General features: G+C 42.3%; 26 non-coding genes across 26 annotated transcripts; 14 read left to right on the forward strand and 12 right to left on the reverse strand.

The window, feature by feature from the left end:
* Nucleotides 1–361: 361 nt before the first annotated feature.
* Nucleotides 362–433, forward strand: trnap-cgg (transfer RNA proline (anticodon CGG)). The gene has a single exon. It is a non-coding gene; the product is annotated as a tRNA-Pro (tRNA).
* A 286-nt stretch (nt 434–719) lies between these two features.
* Nucleotides 720–791, reverse strand: trnag-ucc (transfer RNA glycine (anticodon UCC)). The gene has a single exon. It is a non-coding gene; the product is annotated as a tRNA-Gly (tRNA).
* Nucleotides 792–1,778: 987 nt separating this feature from the next.
* On the forward strand, nt 1,779–1,850 carry trnap-cgg (transfer RNA proline (anticodon CGG)). Its single transcript has one exon. It is a non-coding gene; the product is annotated as a tRNA-Pro (tRNA).
* Nucleotides 1,851–2,136: 286 nt separating this feature from the next.
* Nucleotides 2,137–2,208, reverse strand: trnag-ucc (transfer RNA glycine (anticodon UCC)). Its single transcript has one exon. It is a non-coding gene; the product is annotated as a tRNA-Gly (tRNA).
* Nucleotides 2,209–3,195: 987 nt separating this feature from the next.
* Nucleotides 3,196–3,267, forward strand: trnap-cgg (transfer RNA proline (anticodon CGG)). The gene has a single exon. It is a non-coding gene; the product is annotated as a tRNA-Pro (tRNA).
* Nucleotides 3,268–3,553: 286 nt separating this feature from the next.
* Nucleotides 3,554–3,625, reverse strand: trnag-ucc (transfer RNA glycine (anticodon UCC)). The gene has a single exon. It is a non-coding gene; the product is annotated as a tRNA-Gly (tRNA).
* A 987-nt stretch (nt 3,626–4,612) lies between these two features.
* Nucleotides 4,613–4,684, forward strand: trnap-cgg (transfer RNA proline (anticodon CGG)). Its single transcript has one exon. It is a non-coding gene; the product is annotated as a tRNA-Pro (tRNA).
* Nucleotides 4,685–4,970: 286 nt separating this feature from the next.
* On the reverse strand, nt 4,971–5,042 carry trnag-ucc (transfer RNA glycine (anticodon UCC)). Its single transcript has one exon. It is a non-coding gene; the product is annotated as a tRNA-Gly (tRNA).
* Nucleotides 5,043–6,030: 988 nt separating this feature from the next.
* On the forward strand, nt 6,031–6,102 carry trnap-cgg (transfer RNA proline (anticodon CGG)). Its single transcript has one exon. It is a non-coding gene; the product is annotated as a tRNA-Pro (tRNA).
* Nucleotides 6,103–6,388: 286 nt separating this feature from the next.
* trnag-ucc (transfer RNA glycine (anticodon UCC)) lies at nt 6,389–6,460 on the reverse strand. The gene has a single exon. It is a non-coding gene; the product is annotated as a tRNA-Gly (tRNA).
* Nucleotides 6,461–7,447: 987 nt separating this feature from the next.
* Nucleotides 7,448–7,519, forward strand: trnap-cgg (transfer RNA proline (anticodon CGG)). Its single transcript has one exon. It is a non-coding gene; the product is annotated as a tRNA-Pro (tRNA).
* A 286-nt stretch (nt 7,520–7,805) lies between these two features.
* On the reverse strand, nt 7,806–7,877 carry trnag-ucc (transfer RNA glycine (anticodon UCC)). The gene has a single exon. It is a non-coding gene; the product is annotated as a tRNA-Gly (tRNA).
* Nucleotides 7,878–8,864: 987 nt separating this feature from the next.
* On the forward strand, nt 8,865–8,936 carry trnap-cgg (transfer RNA proline (anticodon CGG)). Its single transcript has one exon. It is a non-coding gene; the product is annotated as a tRNA-Pro (tRNA).
* Nucleotides 8,937–10,279: 1,343 nt separating this feature from the next.
* trnap-cgg (transfer RNA proline (anticodon CGG)) lies at nt 10,280–10,351 on the forward strand. The gene has a single exon. It is a non-coding gene; the product is annotated as a tRNA-Pro (tRNA).
* A 286-nt stretch (nt 10,352–10,637) lies between these two features.
* Nucleotides 10,638–10,709, reverse strand: trnag-ucc (transfer RNA glycine (anticodon UCC)). The gene has a single exon. It is a non-coding gene; the product is annotated as a tRNA-Gly (tRNA).
* A 986-nt stretch (nt 10,710–11,695) lies between these two features.
* trnap-cgg (transfer RNA proline (anticodon CGG)) lies at nt 11,696–11,767 on the forward strand. Its single transcript has one exon. It is a non-coding gene; the product is annotated as a tRNA-Pro (tRNA).
* Nucleotides 11,768–12,059: 292 nt separating this feature from the next.
* On the reverse strand, nt 12,060–12,131 carry trnag-ucc (transfer RNA glycine (anticodon UCC)). Its single transcript has one exon. It is a non-coding gene; the product is annotated as a tRNA-Gly (tRNA).
* A 987-nt stretch (nt 12,132–13,118) lies between these two features.
* trnap-cgg (transfer RNA proline (anticodon CGG)) lies at nt 13,119–13,190 on the forward strand. The gene has a single exon. It is a non-coding gene; the product is annotated as a tRNA-Pro (tRNA).
* A 286-nt stretch (nt 13,191–13,476) lies between these two features.
* trnag-ucc (transfer RNA glycine (anticodon UCC)) lies at nt 13,477–13,548 on the reverse strand. Its single transcript has one exon. It is a non-coding gene; the product is annotated as a tRNA-Gly (tRNA).
* A 987-nt stretch (nt 13,549–14,535) lies between these two features.
* Nucleotides 14,536–14,607, forward strand: trnap-cgg (transfer RNA proline (anticodon CGG)). Its single transcript has one exon. It is a non-coding gene; the product is annotated as a tRNA-Pro (tRNA).
* Nucleotides 14,608–14,893: 286 nt separating this feature from the next.
* Nucleotides 14,894–14,965, reverse strand: trnag-ucc (transfer RNA glycine (anticodon UCC)). The gene has a single exon. It is a non-coding gene; the product is annotated as a tRNA-Gly (tRNA).
* A 988-nt stretch (nt 14,966–15,953) lies between these two features.
* Nucleotides 15,954–16,025, forward strand: trnap-cgg (transfer RNA proline (anticodon CGG)). The gene has a single exon. It is a non-coding gene; the product is annotated as a tRNA-Pro (tRNA).
* Nucleotides 16,026–16,312: 287 nt separating this feature from the next.
* trnag-ucc (transfer RNA glycine (anticodon UCC)) lies at nt 16,313–16,384 on the reverse strand. Its single transcript has one exon. It is a non-coding gene; the product is annotated as a tRNA-Gly (tRNA).
* Nucleotides 16,385–17,372: 988 nt separating this feature from the next.
* trnap-cgg (transfer RNA proline (anticodon CGG)) lies at nt 17,373–17,444 on the forward strand. Its single transcript has one exon. It is a non-coding gene; the product is annotated as a tRNA-Pro (tRNA).
* A 286-nt stretch (nt 17,445–17,730) lies between these two features.
* Nucleotides 17,731–17,802, reverse strand: trnag-ucc (transfer RNA glycine (anticodon UCC)). Its single transcript has one exon. It is a non-coding gene; the product is annotated as a tRNA-Gly (tRNA).
* A 986-nt stretch (nt 17,803–18,788) lies between these two features.
* On the forward strand, nt 18,789–18,860 carry trnap-cgg (transfer RNA proline (anticodon CGG)). The gene has a single exon. It is a non-coding gene; the product is annotated as a tRNA-Pro (tRNA).
* Nucleotides 18,861–19,127: the final 267 nt, after the last annotated feature.

Below are 19,127 nucleotides of genomic sequence, written 5' to 3' on the forward strand. Positions count from 1 at the left end.
CTTTGATTCACGTACCCTTGCGTCATTTGACTCAAAGTAAATGATTTCCATTCTTTTGAAGTCTTATTTTTTAATTTTCTCTTTTAAAAAATGAATGTATCTCATTTTGCACTTTATTCATTTGTAAAAACTCGACATCAGTTTGCTGTCGCGACTGAAGAAGACAGAATGTGAAAGACACAGCAGATGAACTACAGAAGATTTGAACTGAAGCATGGTCAAGAGTTTGGAAGACTGTTATGCTCACAAGTAAAGCACAAAACACTCACATGATGTTCAATCGTTCCAAGCACCGTGGACACGTCAATCGATATCTTCACTGTCATTGCTGCAGAAAGCAAAAAAATACCTTTTGGCATAAGGCTCGTTGGTCTACGGGTATGATTCTCGCTTCGGGTGTGAGAGGTCCCGGGTTCAAATCCCGGATGAGCCCTTTTGCAGATCCTTGAATAAGCTCAGACATGCAGATCTTGGGCCACTGGTCGGAACGCCAACTATCACCTCTTGGGCGCAGGACAAGGTGGCTGAATGGTTTTGGCGATGGACTGCAAATCTATTTTGATATGCACTTGTTGGTTCAACATCGCACAACTTTTATTATTTTTGACAACCTGCAGAATGTTGGAGCAATTCTGACTTCCACGAACAACGATAATGATTCAAATGTCGTACACTTGAAATGACATCCAGCCCCTAAAAGCAAAGACTTTCTCTTTCTCTGCATTGGCCGGGAATCGAACCCGGGTCAACTGCTTGGAAGGCAGCTATGCTCACCACTATACCACCAATGCTATTTGAAGCTCATTGGCAACATGGAGACATCGACTCATATCTTGACCGTCATTTTTGTGGAAAGTGATAATTCTTTGACCAAACAGATCGTTGGTTTAGGGGTATGATTATGGCTTAGGTTGCGAGAGGTCCCTGGTTAAAAAATCTATCATTTTAATCACTACAGGTTACCTTCAGATTAGTCCCGTGACACTTGTGGGGAACGTAGGGCAAAACGGAGAACATTGCGACAAGTGGGGTCACATTGGTTTGTAGCCCAAAGATTTTGGATTCTACAAACAGAAGTTGGCACATAGACGGTTCTGACTTCAGACGAGTCTCCTGACACCTGTGGGGGATGTAGAGAAAAATTGAGAATACCACCGTGTTCGTGAGGGTCTCCCCTTTCCATAGAGTGGTCATACGAATTTGTAGGTTAAACGGTTCGGAAGCTAGAGATGTTTTTGTGAGAAGACTATAGGTATGTCTCATGGTTTGACAAAAACCGATCTCGGTCCACCATCTTTCACTGCAGATATGGAGGGGAAAATCAGCAGCTGTGGAGGATTGAGACGGATATGCTGAGTCTCAATCCCTCTAGTTGAAAACTGATCTATTTGAATGGGTATTTTCAACATTAATTTACTTTGATTCACGTACCCTTGCGTCATTTGACTCAAAGTAAATGATTTCCATTCTTTTTGAAGTCTTATTTTTTAATTTTCTCTTTTAAAAAATGAATGTATCTCATTTTGCACTTTATTCATTTGTAAAAACTCGACATCAGTTTGCTGTCGCGACTGAAGAAGACAGAATGTGAAAGACACAGCAGATGAACTACAGAAGATTTGAACTGAAGCATGGTCAAGAGTTTGGAAGACTGTTATGCTCACAAGTAAAGCACAAAACACTCACATGATGTTCAATCGTTCCAAGCACCGTGGACACGTCAATCGATATCTTCACTGTCATTGCTGCAGAAAGCAAAAAAATACCTTTTGGCATAAGGCTCGTTGGTCTAGGGGTATGATTCTCGCTTCGGGTGTGAGAGGTCCCGGGTTCAAATCCCGGATGAGCCCTTTTGCAGATCCTTGAATAAGCTCAGACATGCAGATCTTGGGCCACTGGTCGGAACGCCAACTATCACCTCTTGGGCGCAGGACAAGGTGGCTGAATGGTTTTGGCGATGGACTGCAAATCTATTTTGATATGCACTTGTTGGTTCAACATCGCACAACTTTTATTATTTTTGACAACCTGCAGAATGTTGGAGCAATTCTGACTTCCACGAACAACGATAATGATTCAAATGTCGTACACTTGAAATGACATCCAGCCCCTAAAAGAGATGACTTTCTCTTCCTCTGCATTGGCCGGGAATCGAACCCGGGTCAACTGCTTGGAAGGCAGCTATGCTCACCACTATACCACCAATGCTATTTGAAGCTCATTGGCAACATGGAGACATCGACTCATATCTTGACCGTCATTTTTGTGGAAAGTGATAATTCTTTGACCAAACAGATCGTTGGTTTAGGGGTATGATTATGGCTTAGGTTGCGAGAGGTCCCTGGTTAAAAAATCTATCATTTTAATCACTACAGGTTACCTTCAGATTAGTCCCGTGACACTTGTGGGGAACGTAGGGCAAAACGGAGAACATTGCGACAAGTGGGGTCACATTGGTTTGTAGCCCAAAGATTTTGGATTCTACAAACAGAAGTTGGCACATAGACGGTTCTGACTTCAGACGAGTCTCCTGACACCTGTGGGGGATGTAGAGAAAAATTGAGAATACCACCGTGTTCGTGAGGGTCTCCCCTTTCCATAGAGTGGTCATACGAATTTGTAGGTTAAACGGTTCGGAAGCTAGAGATGTTTTTGTGAGAAGACTATAGGTATGTCTCATGGTTTGACAAAAACCGATCTCGGTCCACCATCTTTCACTGCAGATATGGAGGGGAAAATCAGCAGCTGTGGAGGATTGAGACGGATATGCTGAGTCTCAATCCCTCTAGTTGAAAACTGATCTATTTGAATGGGTATTTTCAACATTAATTTACTTTGATTCACGTACCCTTGCGTCATTTGACTCAAAGTAAATGATTTCCATTCTTTTTGAAGTCTTATTTTTTAATTTTCTCTTTTAAAAAATGAATGTATCTCATTTTGCACTTTATTCATTTGTAAAAACTCGACATCAGTTTGCTGTCGCGACTGAAGAAGACAGAATGTGAAAGACACAGCAGATGAACTACAGAAGATTTGAACTGAAGCATGGTCAAGAGTTTGGAAGACTGTTATGCTCACAAGTAAAGCACAAAACACTCACATGATGTTCAATCGTTCCAAGCACCGTGGACACGTCAATCGATATCTTCACTGTCATTGCTGCAGAAAGCAAAAAAATACCTTTTGGCATAAGGCTCGTTGGTCTAGGGGTATGATTCTCGCTTCGGGTGTGAGAGGTCCCGGGTTCAAATCCCGGATGAGCCCTTTTGCAGATCCTTGAATAAGCTCAGACATGCAGATCTTGGGCCACTGGTCGGAACGCCAACTATCACCTCTTGGGCGCAGGACAAGGTGGCTGAATGGTTTTGGCGATGGACTGCAAATCTATTTTGATATGCACTTGTTGGTTCAACATCGCACAACTTTTATTATTTTTGACAACCTGCAGAATGTTGGAGCAATTCTGACTTCCACGAACAACGATAATGATTCAAATGTCGTACACTTGAAATGACATCCAGCCCCTAAAAGAGATGACTTTCTCTTCCTCTGCATTGGCCGGGAATCGAACCCGGGTCAACTGCTTGGAAGGCAGCTATGCTCACCACTATACCACCAATGCTATTTGAAGCTCATTGGCAACATGGAGACATCGACTCATATCTTGACCGTCATTTTTGTGGAAAGTGATAATTCTTTGACCAAACAGATCGTTGGTTTAGGGGTATGATTATGGCTTAGGTTGCGAGAGGTCCCTGGTTAAAAAATCTATCATTTTAATCACTACAGGTTACCTTCAGATTAGTCCCGTGACACTTGTGGGGAACGTAGGGCAAAACGGAGAACATTGCGACAAGTGGGGTCACATTGGTTTGTAGCCCAAAGATTTTGGATTCTACAAACAGAAGTTGGCACATAGACGGTTCTGACTTCAGACGAGTCTCCTGACACCTGTGGGGGATGTAGAGAAAAATTGAGAATATCACCGTGTTCGTGAGGGTCTCCCCTTTCCATAGAGTGGTCATACGAATTTGTAGGTTAAACGGTTCGGAAGCTAGAGATGTTTTTGTGAGAAGACTATAGGTATGTCTCATGGTTTGACAAAAACCGATCTCGGTCCACCATCTTTCACTGCAGATATGGAGGGGAAAATCAGCAGCTGTGGAGGATTGAGACGGATATGCTGAGTCTCAATCCCTCTAGTTGAAAACTGATCTATTTGAATGGGTATTTTCAACATTAATTTACTTTGATTCACGTACCCTTGCGTCATTTGACTCAAAGTAAATGATTTCCATTCTTTTTGAAGTCTTATTTTTTAATTTTCTCTTTTAAAAAATGAATGTATCTCATTTTGCACTTTATTCATTTGTAAAAACTCGACATCAGTTTGCTGTCGCGACTGAAGAAGACAGAATGTGAAAGACACAGCAGATGAACTACAGAAGATTTGAACTGAAGCATGGTCAAGAGTTTGGAAGACTGTTATGCTCACAAGTAAAGCACAAAACACTCACATGATGTTCAATCGTTCCAAGCACCGTGGACACGTCAATCGATATCTTCACTGTCATTGCTGCAGAAAGCAAAAAAATACCTTTTGGCATAAGGCTCGTTGGTCTAGGGGTATGATTCTCGCTTCGGGTGTGAGAGGTCCCGGGTTCAAATCCCGGATGAGCCCTTTTGCAGATCCTTGAATAAGCTCAGACATGCAGATCTTGGGCCACTGGTCGGAACGCCAACTATCACCTCTTGGGCGCAGGACAAGGTGGCTGAATGGTTTTGGCGATGGACTGCAAATCTATTTTGATATGCACTTGTTGGTTCAACATCGCACAACTTTTATTATTTTTGACAACCTGCAGAATGTTGGAGCAATTCTGACTTCCACGAACAACGATAATGATTCAAATGTCGTACACTTGAAATGACATCCAGCCCCTAAAAGAGATGACTTTCTCTTCCTCTGCATTGGCCGGGAATCGAACCCGGGTCAACTGCTTGGAAGGCAGCTATGCTCACCACTATACCACCAATGCTATTTGAAGCTCATTGGCAACATGGAGACATCGACTCATATCTTGACCGTCATTTTTGTGGAAAGTGATAATTCTTTGACCAAACAGATCGTTGGTTTAGGGGTATGATTATGGCTTAGGTTGCGAGAGGTCCCTGGTTAAAAAATCTATCATTTTAATCACTACAGGTTACCTTCAGATTAGTCCCGTGACACTTGTGGGGAACGTAGGGCAAAACGGAGAACATTGCGACAAGTGGGGTCACATTGGTTTGTAGCCCAAAGATTTTGGATTCTACAAACAGAAGTTGGCACATAGACGGTTCTGACTTCAGACGAGTCTCCTGACACTTGTGGGGGATGTAGAGAAAAATTGAGAATACCACCGTGTTCGTGAGGGTCTCCCCTTTCCATAGAGTGGTCATACGAATTTGTAGGTTAAACGGTTCGGAAGCTAGAGATGTTTTTGTGAGAAGACTATAGGTATGTCTCATGGTTTGACAAAAACCGATCTCGGTCCACCATCTTTCACTGCAGATATGGAGGGGAAAAATCAGCAGTTGTGGAGGATTGAGACGGATATGCTGAGTCTCAATCCCTCTAGTTGAAAACTGATCTATTTGAATGGGTATTTTCAACATTAATTTACTTTGATTCACGTACCCTTGCGTCATTTGACTCAAAGTAAATGATTTCCATTCTTTTTGAAGTCTTATTTTTTAATTTTCTCTTTTAAAAAATGAATGTATCTCATTTTGCACTTTATTCATTTGTAAAAACTCGACATCAGTTTGCTGTCGCGACTGAAGAAGACAGAATGTGAAAGACACAGCAGATGAACTACAGAAGATTTGAACTGAAGCATGGTCAAGAGTTTGGAAGACTGTTATGCTCACAAGTAAAGCACAAAACACTCACATGATGTTCAATCGTTCCAAGCACCGTGGACACGTCAATCGATATCTTCACTGTCATTGCTGCAGAAAGCAAAAAAATACCTTTTGGCATAAGGCTCGTTGGTCTAGGGGTATGATTCTCGCTTCGGGTGTGAGAGGTCCCGGGTTCAAATCCCGGATGAGCCCTTTTGCAGATCCTTGAATAAGCTCAGACATGCAGATCTTGGGCCACTGGTCGGAACGCCAACTATCACCTCTTGGGCGCAGGACAAGGTGGCTGAATGGTTTTGGCGATGGACTGCAAATCTATTTTGATATGCACTTGTTGGTTCAACATCGCACAACTTTTATTATTTTTGACAACCTGCAGAATGTTGGAGCAATTCTGACTTCCACGAACAACGATAATGATTCAAATGTCGTACACTTGAAATGACATCCAGCCCCTAAAAGAGATGACTTTCTCTTCCTCTGCATTGGCCGGGAATCGAACCCGGGTCAACTGCTTGGAAGGCAGCTATGCTCACCACTATACCACCAATGCTATTTGAAGCTCATTGGCAACATGGAGACATCGACTCATATCTTGACCGTCATTTTTGTGGAAAGTGATAATTCTTTGACCAAACAGATCGTTGGTTTAGGGGTATGATTATGGCTTAGGTTGCGAGAGGTCCCTGGTTAAAAAATCTATCATTTTAATCACTACAGGTTACCTTCAGATTAGTCCCGTGACACTTGTGGGGAACGTAGGGCAAAACGGAGAACATTGCGACAAGTGGGGTCACATTGGTTTGTAGCCCAAAGATTTTGGATTCTACAAACAGAAGTTGGCACATAGACGGTTCTGACTTCAGACGAGTCTCCTGACACTTGTGGGGGATGTAGAGAAAAATTGAGAATACCACCGTGTTCGTGAGGGTCTCCCCTTTCCATAGAGTGGTCATACGAATTTGTAGGTTAAACGGTTCGGAAGCTAGAGATGTTTTTGTGAGAAGACTATAGGTATGTCTCATGGTTTGACAAAAACCGATCTCGGTCCACCATCTTTCACTGCAGATATGGAGGGGAAAATCAGCAGCTGTGGAGGATTGAGACGGATATGCTGAGTCTCAATCCCTCTAGTTGAAAACTGATCTATTTGAATGGGTATTTTCAACATTAATTTACTTTGATTCACGTACCCTTGCGTCATTTGACTCAAAGTAAATGATTTCCATTCTTTTTGAAGTCTTATTTTTTAATTTTCTCTTTTAAAAAATGAATGTATCTCATTTTGCACTTTATTCATTTGTAAAAACTCGACATCAGTTTGCTGTCGCGACTGAAGAAGACAGAATGTGAAAGACACAGCAGATGAACTACAGAAGATTTGAACTGAAGCATGGTCAAGAGTTTGGAAGACTGTTATGCTCACAAGTAAAGCACAAAACACTCACATGATGTTCAATCGTTCCAAGCACCGTGGACACGTCAATCGATATCTTCACTGTCATTGCTGCAGAAAGCAAAAAAATACCTTTTGGCATAAGGCTCGTTGGTCTAGGGGTATGATTCTCGCTTCGGGTGTGAGAGGTCCCGGGTTCAAATCCCGGATGAGCCCTTTTGCAGATCCTTGAATAAGCTCAGACATGCAGATCTTGGGCCACTGGTCGGAACGCCAACTATCACCTCTTGGGCGCAGGACAAGGTGGCTGAATGGTTTTGGCGATGGACTGCAAATCTATTTTGATATGCACTTGTTGGTTCAACATCGCACAACTTTTATTATTTTTGACAACCTGCAGAATGTTGGAGCAATTCTGACTTCCACGAACAACGATAATGATTCAAATGTCGTACACTTGAAATGACATCCAGCCCCTAAAAGAGATGACTTTCTCTTCCTCTGCATTGGCCGGGAATCGAACCCGGGTCAACTGCTTGGAAGGCAGCTATGCTCACCACTATACCACCAATGCTATTTGAAGCTCATTGGCAACATGGAGACATCGACTCATATCTTGACCGTCATTTTTGTGGAAAGTGATAATTCTTTGACCAAACAGATCGTTGGTTTAGGGGTATGATTATGGCTTAGGTTGCGAGAGGTCCCTGGTTAAAAAATCTATCATTTTAATCACTACAGGTTACCTTCAGATTAGTCCCGTGACACTTGTGGGGAACGTAGGGCAAAACGGAGAACATTGCGACAAGTGGGGTCACATTGGTTTGTAGCCCAAAGATTTTGGATTCTACAAACAGAAGTTGGCACATAGACGGTTCTGACTTCAGACGAGTCTCCTGACACTTGTGGGGGATGTAGAGAAAAATTGAGAATACCACCGTGTTCGTGAGGGTCTCCCCTTTCCATAGAGTGGTCATACGAATTTGTAGGTTAAACGGTTCGGAAGCTAGAGATGTTTTTGTGAGAAGACTATAGGTATGTCTCATGGTTTGACAAAAACCGATCTCGGTCCACCATCTTTCACTGCAGATATGGAGGGGAAAATCAGCAGTTGTGGAGGATTGAGACGGATATGCTGAGTCTCAATCCCTCTAGTTGAAAACTGATCTATTTGAATGGGTATTTTCAACATTAATTTACTTTGATTCACGTACCCTTGCGTCATTTGACTCAAAGTAAATGATTTCCATTCTTTTTGAAGTCTTATTTTTTAATTTTCTCTTTTAAAAAATGAATGTATCTCATTTTGCACTTTATTCATTTGTAAAAACTCGACATCAGTTTGCTGTCGCGACTGAAGAAGACAGAATGTGAAAGACACAGCAGATGAACTACAGAAGATTTGAACTGAAGCATGGTCAAGAGTTTGGAAGACTGTTATGCTCACAAGTAAAGCACAAAACACTCACATGATGTTCAATCGTTCCAAGCACCGTGGACACGTCAATCGATATCTTCACTGTCATTGCTGCAGAAAGCAAAAAAATACCTTTTGGCATAAGGCTCGTTGGTCTAGGGGTATGATTCTCGCTTCGGGTGTGAGAGGTCCCGGGTTCAAATCCCGGATGAGCCCTTTTGCAGATCCTTGAATAAGCTCAGACATGCAGATCTTGGGCCACTGGTCGGAACGCCAACTATCACCTCTTGGGCGCAGGACAAGGTGGCTGAATGGTTTTGGCGATGGACTGCAAATCTATTTTGATATGCACTTGTTGGTTCAACATCGCACAACTTTTATTATTTTTGACAACCTGCAGAATGTTGGAGCAATTCTGACTTCCACGAACAACGATAATGATTCAAATGTCGTACACTTGAAATGACATCCAGCCCCTAAAAGCAAAGACTTTCTCTTTCTCTGCATTGGCCGGGAATCGAACCGGGGTCAACTGCTTGGAAGCAGCTATGCTCACCACTATACCATCAATGCTATTTGAATCTCATTGGCAACATGGAGACATCGACTCATATCTTGACCGTCATTTTTGTGGAAAGTGATAATTCTTTGACCAAACAGATCGTTGGTTTAGGGGTATGATTATGGCTTAGGTTGCGAGAGGTCCCTGGTTAAAAAATCTATCATTTTAATCACTACAGGTTACCTTCAGATTAGTCCCGTGACACTTGTGGGGAACGTAGGGCAAAACGGAGAACATTGCGACAAGTGGGGTCACATTGGTTTGTAGCCCAAAGATTTTGGATTCTACAAACAGAAGTTGGCACATAGACGGTTCTGACTTCAGACGAGTCTCCTGACACTTGTGGGGGATGTAGAGAAAAATTGAGAATACCACCGTGTTCGTGAGGGTCTCCCCTTTCCATAGAGTGGTCATACGAATTTGTAGGTTAAACGGTTCGGAAGCTAGAGATGTTTTTGTGAGAAGACTATAGGTATGTCTCATGGTTTGACAAAAACCGATCTCGTCCACCATCTTTCACTGCAGATATGGAGGGGAAAATCAGCAGTTGTGGAGGATTGAGACGGATATGCTGAGTCTCAATCCCTCTAGTTGAAAACTGATCTATTTGAATGGGTATTTTCAACATTAATTTACTTTGATTCACGTACCCTTGCGTCATTTGACTCAAAGTAAATGATTTCCATTCTTTTTGAAGTCTTATTTTTTAATTTTCTCTTTTAAAAAATGAATGTATCTCATTTTGCACTTTATTCATTTGTAAAAACTCGACATCAGTTTGCTGTCGCGACTGAAGAAGACAGAATGTGAAAGACACAGCAGATGAACTACAGAAGATTTGAACTGAAGCATGGTCAAGAGTTTGGAAGACTGTTATGCTCACAAGTAAAGCACAAAACACTCACATGATGTTCAATCGTTCCAAGCACCGTGGACACGTCAATCGATATCTTCACTGTCATTGCTGCAGAAAGCAAAAAAATACCTTTTGGCATAAGGCTCGTTGGTCTAGGGGTATGATTCTCGCTTCGGGTGTGAGAGGTCCCGGGTTCAAATCCCGGATGAGCCCTTTTGCAGATCCTTGAATAAGCTCAGACATGCAGATCTTGGGCCACTGGTCGGAACGCCAACTATCACCTCTTGGGCGCAGGACAAGGTGGCTGAATGGTTTTGGCGATGGACTGCAAATCTATTTTGATATGCACTTGTTGGTTCAACATCGCACAACTTTTATTATTTTTGACAACCTGCAGAATGTTGGAGCAATTCTGACTTCCACGAACAACGATAATGATTCAAATGTCGTACACTTGAAATGACATCCAGCCCCTAAAAGAGATGACTTTCTCTTCCTCTGCATTGGCCGGGAATCGAACCCGGGTCAACTGCTTGGAAGGCAGCTATGCTCACCACTATACCACCAATGCTATTTGAAGCTCATTGGCAACATGGAGACATCGACTCATATCTTGACCGTCATTTTTGTGGAAAGTGATAATTCTTGACCAAACAGATCGTTGGTTTAGGGGTATGATTATGGCTTAGGTTGCGAGAGGTCCCTGGTTAAAAAATCTATCATTTTAATCACTACAGGTTACCTTCAGATTAGTCCCGTGACACTTGTGGGGAACGTAGGGCAAAACGGAGAACATTGCGACAAGTGGGGTCACATTGGTTTGTAGCCCAAAGATTTTGGATTCTACAAACAGAAGTTGGCACATAGACGGTTCTGACTTCAGACGAGTCTCCTGACACTTGTGGGGGATGTAGAGAAAAATTGAGAATACCACCGTGTTCGTGAGGGTCTCCCCTTTCCATAGAGTGGTCATACGAATTTGTAGGTTAAACGGTTCGGAAGCTAGAGATGTTTTTGTGAGAAGACTATAGGTATGTCTCATGGTTTGACAAAAACCGATCTCGGTCCACCATCTTTCACTGCAGATATGGAGGGGAAAATCAGCAGCTGTGGAGGATTGAGACGGATATGCTGAGTCTCAATCCCTCTAGTTGAAAACTGATCTATTTGAATGGGTATTTTCAACATTAATTTACTTTGATTCACGTACCCTTGCGTCATTTGACTCAAAGTAAATGATTTCCATTCTTTTTGAAGTCTTATTTTTTAATTTTCTCTTTTAAAAAATGAATGTATCTCATTTTGCACTTTATTCATTTGTAAAAACTCGACATCAGTTTGCTGTCGCGACTGAAGAAGACAGAATGTGAAAGACACAGCAGATGAACTACAGAAGATTTGAACTGAAGCATGGTCAAGAGTTTGGAAGACTGTTATGCTCACAAGTAAAGCACAAAACACTCACATGATGTTCAATCGTTCCAAGCACCGTGGACACGTCAATCGATATCTTCACTGTCATTGCTGCAGAAAGCAAAAAAATACCTTTTGGCATAAGGCTCGTTGGTCTAGGGGTATGATTCTCGCTTCGGGTGTGAGAGGTCCCGGGTTCAAATCCCGGATGAGCCCTTTTGCAGATCCTTGAATAAATTCAAGCTCAGACATGCAGATCTTGGGCCACTGGTCGGAACGCCAACTATCACCTCTTGGGCGCAGGACAAGGTGGCTGAATGGTTTTGGCGATGGACTGCAAATCTATTTTGATATGCACTTGTTGGTTCAACATCGCACAACTTTTATTATTTTTGACAACCTGCAGAATGTTGGAGCAATTCTGACTTCCACGAACAACGATAATGATTCAAATGTCGTACACTTGAAATGACATCCAGCCCCTAAAAGAGATGACTTTCTCTTCCTCTGCATTGGCCGGGAATCGAACCCGGGTCAACTGCTTGGAAGGCAGCTATGCTCACCACTATACCACCAATGCTATTTGAAGCTCATTGGCAACATGGAGACATCGACTCATATCTTGACCGTCATTTTTGTGGAAAGTGATAATTCTTTGACCAAACAGATCGTTGGTTTAGGGGTATGATTATGGCTTAGGTTGCGAGAGGTCCCTGGTTAAAAAATCTATCATTTTAATCACTACAGGTTACCTTCAGATTAGTCCCGTGACACTTGTGGGGAACGTAGGGCAAAACGGAGAACATTGCGACAAGTGGGGTCACATTGGTTTGTAGCCCAAAGATTTTGGATTCTACAAACAGAAGTTGGCACATAGACGGTTCTGACTTCAGACGAGTCTCCTGACACTTGTGGGGGATGTAGAGAAAAATTGAGAATACCACCGTGTTCGTGAGGGTCTCCCCTTTCCATAGAGTGGTCATACGAATTTGTAGGTTAAACGGTTCGGAAGCTAGAGATGTTTTTGTGAGAAGACTATAGGTATGTCTCATGGTTTGACAAAAACCGATCTCGGTCCACCATCTTTCACTGCAGATATGGAGGGGAAAATCAGCAGTTGTGGAGGATTGAGACGGATATGCTGAGTCTCAATCCCTCTAGTTGAAAACTGATCTATTTGAATGGGTATTTTCAACATTAATTTACTTTGATTCACGTACCCTTGCGTCATTTGACTCAAAGTAAATGATTTCCATTCTTTTTGAAGTCTTATTTTTTAATTTTCTCTTTTAAAAAATGAATGTATCTCATTTTGCACTTTATTCATTTGTAAAAACTCGACATCAGTTTGCTGTCGCGACTGAAGAAGACAGAATGTGAAAGACACAGCAGATGAACTACAGAAGATTTGAACTGAAGCATGGTCAAGAGTTTGGAAGACTGTTATGCTCACAAGTAAAGCACAAAACACTCACATGATGTTCAATCGTTCCAAGCACCGTGGACACGTCAATCGATATCTTCACTGTCATTGCTGCAGAAAGCAAAAAAATACCTTTTGGCATAAGGCTCGTTGGTCTAGGGGTATGATTCTCGCTTCGGGTGTGAGAGGTCCCGGGTTCAAATCCCGGATGAGCCCTTTTGCAGATCCTTGAATAAGCTCAGACATGCAGATCTTGGGCCACTGGTCGGAACGCCAACTATCACCTCTTGGGCGCAGGACAAGGTGGCTGAATGGTTTTGGCGATGGACTGCAAATCTATTTTGATATGCACTTGTTGGTTCAACATCGCACAACTTTTATTATTTTTGACAACCTGCAGAATGTTGGAGCAATTCTGACTTCCACGAACAACGATAATGATTCAAATGTCGTACACTTGAAATGACATCCAGCCCCTAAAAGAGATGAATTTCTCTTCCTCTGCATTGGCCGGGAATCGAACCCGGGTCAACTGCTTGGAAGGCAGCTATGCTCACCACTATACCACCAATGCTATTTGAAGCTCATTGGCAACATGGAGACATCGACTCATATCTTGACCGTCATTTTTGTGGAAAGTGATAATTCTTTGACCAAACAGATCGTTGGTTTAGGGGTATGATTATGGCTTAGGTTGCGAGAGGTCCCTGGTTAAAAAATCTATCATTTTAATCACTACAGGTTACCTTCAGATTAGTCCCGTGACACTTGTGGGGAACGTAGGGCAAAACGGAGAACATTGCGACAAGTGGGGTCACATTGGTTTGTAGCCCAAAGATTTTGGATTCTACAAACAGAAGTTGGCACATAGACGGTTCTGACTTCAGACGAGTCTCCTGACACTTGTGGGGGATGTAGAGAAAATTGAGAATACCACCGTGTTCGTGAGGGTCTCCCCTTTCCATAGAGTGGTCATACGAATTTGTAGGTTAAACGGTTCGGAAGCTAGAGATGTTTTTGTGAGAAGACTTATAGGTATGTCTCATGGTTTGACAAAAACCGATCTCGGTCCACCATCTTTCACTGCAGATATGGAGGGGAAAATCAGCAGTTGTGGAGGATTGAGACGGATATGCTGAGTCTCAATCCCTCTAGTTGAAAACTGATCTATTTGAATGGGTATTTTCAACATTAATTTACTTTGATTCACGTACCCTTGCGTCATTTGACTCAAAGTAAATGATTTCCATTCTTTTTGAAGTCTTATTTTTTAATTTTCTCTTTTAAAAAATGAATGTATCTCATTTTGCACTTTATTCATTTGTAAAAACTCGACATCAGTTTGCTGTCGCGACTGAAGAAGACAGAATGTGAAAGACACAGCAGATGAACTACAGAAGATTTGAACTGAAGCATGGTCAAGAGTTTGGAAGACTGTTATGCTCACAAGTAAAGCACAAAACACTCACATGATGTTCAATCGTTCCAAGCACCGTGGACACGTCAATCGATATCTTCACTGTCATTGCTGCAGAAAGCAAAAAAATACCTTTTGGCATAAGGCTCGTTGGTCTAGGGGTATGATTCTCGCTTCGGGTGTGAGAGGTCCCGGGTTCAAATCCCGGATGAGCCCTTTTGCAGATCCTTGAATAAGCTCAGACATGCAGATCTTGGGCCACTGGTCGGAACGCCAACTATCACCTCTTGGGCGCAGGACAAGGTGGCTGAATGGTTTTGGCGATGGACTGCAAATCTATTTTGATATGCACTTGTTGGTTCAACATCGCACAACTTTTATTATTTTTGACAACCTGCAGAATGTTGGAGCAATTCTGACTTCCACGAACAACGATAATGATTCAAATGTCGTACACTTGAAATGACATCCAGCCCCTAAAAGAGATGACTTTCTCTTTCTCTGCATTGGCCGGGAATCGAACCCGGGTCAACTGCTTGGAAGGCAGCTATGCTCACCACTATACCACCAATGCTGTTTGAAGCTCATTGGCAACATGGAGACATCGACTCATATCTTGACTGTCATTTTTGTGGAAAGTGATAATTCTTTGACCAAACAGATCGTTGGTTTAGGGGTATGATTATGGCTTAGGTTGCGAGAGGTCCCTGGTTAAAAAATCTATCATTTTAATCACTACAGGTTACCTTCAGATTAGTCCCGTGACACTTGTGGGGAACGTAGGGCAAAACGGAGAACATTGCGACAAGTGGGGTCACATTGGTTTGTAGCCCAAAGATTTTGGATTCTACAAACAGAAGTTGGCACATAGACGGTTCTGACTTCAGACGAGTCTCCTGACACTTGTGGGGGATGTAGAGAAAAATTGAGAATACCACCGTGTTCGTGAGGGTCTCCCCTTTCCATAGAGTGGTCATACGAATTTGTAGGTTAAACGGTTCGGAAGCTAGAGATGTTTTTGTGAGAAGACTATATAGTATGTCTCATGGTTTGACAAAAACCGATCTCGGTCCACCATCTTTCACTGCAGATATGGAGGGGAAAATCAGCAGTTGTGGAGGATTGAGACGGATATGCTGAGTCTCAATCCCTCTAGTTGAAAACTGATCTATTTGAATGGGTATTTTCAACATTAATTTACTTTGATTCACGTACCCTTGCGTCATTTGACTCAAAGTAAATGATTTCCATTCTTTTTGAAGTCTTATTTTTTAATTTTCTCTTTTAAAAAATGAATGTATCTCATTTTGCACTTTATTCATTTGTAAAAACTCGACATCAGTTTGCTGTCGCGACTGAAGAAGACAGAATGTGAAAGACACAGCAGATGAACTACAGAAGATTTGAACTGAAGCATGGTCAAGAGTTTGGAAGACTGTTATGCTCACAAGTAAAGCACAAAACACTCACATGATGTTCAATCGTTCCAAGCACCGTGGACACGTCAATCGATATCTTCACTGTCATTGCTGCAGAAAGCAAAAAAATACCTTTTGGCATAAGGCTCGTTGGTCTAGGGGTATGATTCTCGCTTCGGGTGTGAGAGGTCCCGGGTTCAAATCCCGGATGAGCCCTTTTGCAGATCCTTGAATAAGCTCAGACATGCAGATCTTGGGCCACTGGTCGGAACGCCAACTATCACCTCTTGGGCGCAGGACAAGGTGGCTGAATGGTTTTGGCGATGGACTGCAAATCTATTTTGATATGCACTTGTTGGTTCAACATCGCACAACTTTTATTATTTTTGACAACCTGCAGAATGTTGGAGCAATTCTGACTTCCACGAACAACGATAATGATTCAAATGTCGTACACTTGAAATGACATCCAGCCCCTAAAAAGAGATGACTTTCTCTTCCTCTGCATTGGCCGGGAATCGAACCCGGGTCAACTGCTTGGAAGGCAGCTATGCTCACCACTATACCACCAATGCTATTTGAAGCTCATTGGCAACATGGAGACATCGACTCATATCTTGACCGTCATTTTTGTGGAAAGTGATAATTCTTTGACCAAACAGATCGTTGGTTTAGGGGTATGATTATGGCTTAGGTTGCGAGAGGTCCCTGGTTAAAAAATCTATCATTTTAATCACTACAGGTTACCTTCAGATTAGTCCCGTGACACTTGTGGGGAACGTAGGGCAAAACGGAGAACATTGCGACAAGTGGGGTCACATTGGTTTGTAGCCCAAAGATTTTGGATTCTACAAACAGAAGTTGGCACATAGACGGTTCTGACTTCAGACGAGTCTCCTGACACTTGTGGGGGATGTAGAGAAAAATTGAGAATACCACCGTGTTCGTGAGGGTCTCCCCTTTCCATAGAGTGGTCATACGAATTTGTAGGTTAAACGGTTCGGAAGCTAGAGATGTTTTTGTGAGAAGACTTATAGGTATGTCTCATGGTTTGACAAAAACCGATCTCGGTCCACCATCTTTCACTGCAGATATGGAGGGGAAAATCAGCAGTTGTGGAGGATTGAGACGGATATGCTGAGTCTCAATCCCTCTAGTTGAAAACTGATCTATTTGAATGGGTATTTTCAACATTAATTTACTTTGATTCACGTACCCTTGCGTCATTTGACTCAAAGTAAATGATTTCCATTCTTTTTGAAGTCTTATTTTTTAATTTTCTCTTTTAAAAAATGAATGTATCTCATTTTGCACTTTATTCATTTGTAAAAACTCGACATCAGTTTGCTGTCGCGACTGAAGAAGACAGAATGTGAAAGACACAGCAGATGAACTACAGAAGATTTGAACTGAAGCATGGTCAAGAGTTTGGAAGACTGTTATGCTCACAAGTAAAGCACAAAACACTCACATGATGTTCAATCGTTCCAAGCACCGTGGACACGTCAATCGATATCTTCACTGTCATTGCTGCAGAAAGCAAAAAAATACCTTTTGGCATAAGGCTCGTTGGTCTAGGGGTATGATTCTCGCTTCGGGTGTGAGAGGTCCCGGGTTCAAATCCCGGATGAGCCCTTTTGCAGATCCTTGAATAAGCTCAGACATGCAGATCTTGGGCCACTGGTCGGAACGCCAACTATCACCTCTTGGGCGCAGGACAAGGTGGCTGAATGGTTTTGGCGATGGACTGCAAATCTATTTTGATATGCACTTGTTGGTTCAACATCGCACAACTTTTATTATTTTTGACAACCTGCAGAATGTTGGAGCAATTCTGACTTCCACGAACAACGATAATGATTCAAATGTCGTACACTTGAAATGACATCCAGCCCCTAAAAGAGATGACTTTCTCTTTCTCTGCATTGGCCGGGAATCGAACCCGGGTCAACTGCTTGGAAGGCAGCTATGCTCACCACTATACCACCAATGCAATTTGAAGCTCATTGGCAACATGGAGACATCGACTCATATCTTGACCGTCATTTTTGTGGAAAGTGATAATTCTTTGACCAAACAGATCGTTGGTTTAGGGGTATGATTATGGCTTAGGTTGCGAGAGGTCCCTGGTTAAAAAATCTATCATTTTAATCACTACAGGTTACCTTCAGATTAGTCCCGTGACACTTGTGGGGAACGTAGGGCAAAACGGAGAACATTGCGACAAGTGGGGTCACATTGGTTTGTAGCCCAAAGATTTTGGATTCTACAAACAGAAGTTGGCACATAGACGGTTCTGACTTCAGACGAGTCTCCTGACACTTGTGGGGGATGTAGAGAAAATTGAGAATACCACCGTGTTCGTGAGGGTCTCCCCTTTCCATAGAGTGGTCATACGAATTTGTAGGTTAAACGGTTCGGAAGCTAGAGATGTTTTTGTGAGAAGACTATAGGTATGTCTCATGGTTTGACAAAAACCGATCTCGGTCCACCATCTTTCACTGCAGATATGGAGGGGAAAATCAGCAGTTGTGGAGGATTGAGACGGATATGCTGAGTCTCAATCCCTCTAGTTGAAAACTGATCTATTTGAATGGGTATTTTCAACATTAATTTACTTTGATTCACGTACCCTTGCGTCATTTGACTCAAAGTAAATGATTTCCATTCTTTTTGAAGTCTTATTTTTTAATTTTCTCTTTTAAAAAATGAATGTATCTCATTTTGCACTTTATTCATTTGTAAAAACTCGACATCAGTTTGCTGTCGCGACTGAAGAAGACAGAATGTGAAAGACACAGCAGATGAACTACAGAAGATTTGAACTGAAGCATGGTCAAGAGTTTGGAAGACTGTTATGCTCACAAGTAAAGCACAAAACACTCACATGATGTTCAATCGTTCCAAGCACCGTGGACACGTCAATCGATATCTTCACTGTCATTGCTGCAGAAAGCAAAAAAATACCTTTTGGCATAAGGCTCGTTGGTCTAGGGGTATGATTCTCGCTTCGGGTGTGAGAGGTCCCGGGTTCAAATCCCGGATGAGCCCTTTTGCAGATCCTTGAATAAGCTCAGACATGCAGATCTTGGGCCACTGGTCGGAACGCCAACTATCACCTCTTGGGCGCAGGACAAGGTGGCTGAATGGTTTTGGCGATGGACTGCAAATCTATTTTGATATGCACTTGTTGGTTCAACATCGCACAACTTTTATTATTTTTGACAACCTGCAGAATGTTGGAGCAATTCTGACTTCCACGAACAACGATAATGATTCAAATGTCGTACACTTGAAATGACATCCAGCCCCTAAAAG

Source organism: Oncorhynchus masou, unplaced genomic scaffold (assembly GCF_036934945.1).
Source record: "Oncorhynchus masou masou isolate Uvic2021 unplaced genomic scaffold, UVic_Omas_1.1 unplaced_scaffold_1405, whole genome shotgun sequence".
In the NCBI taxonomy this organism is placed as follows: Eukaryota; Metazoa; Chordata; class Actinopteri; order Salmoniformes; family Salmonidae; genus Oncorhynchus; species Oncorhynchus masou.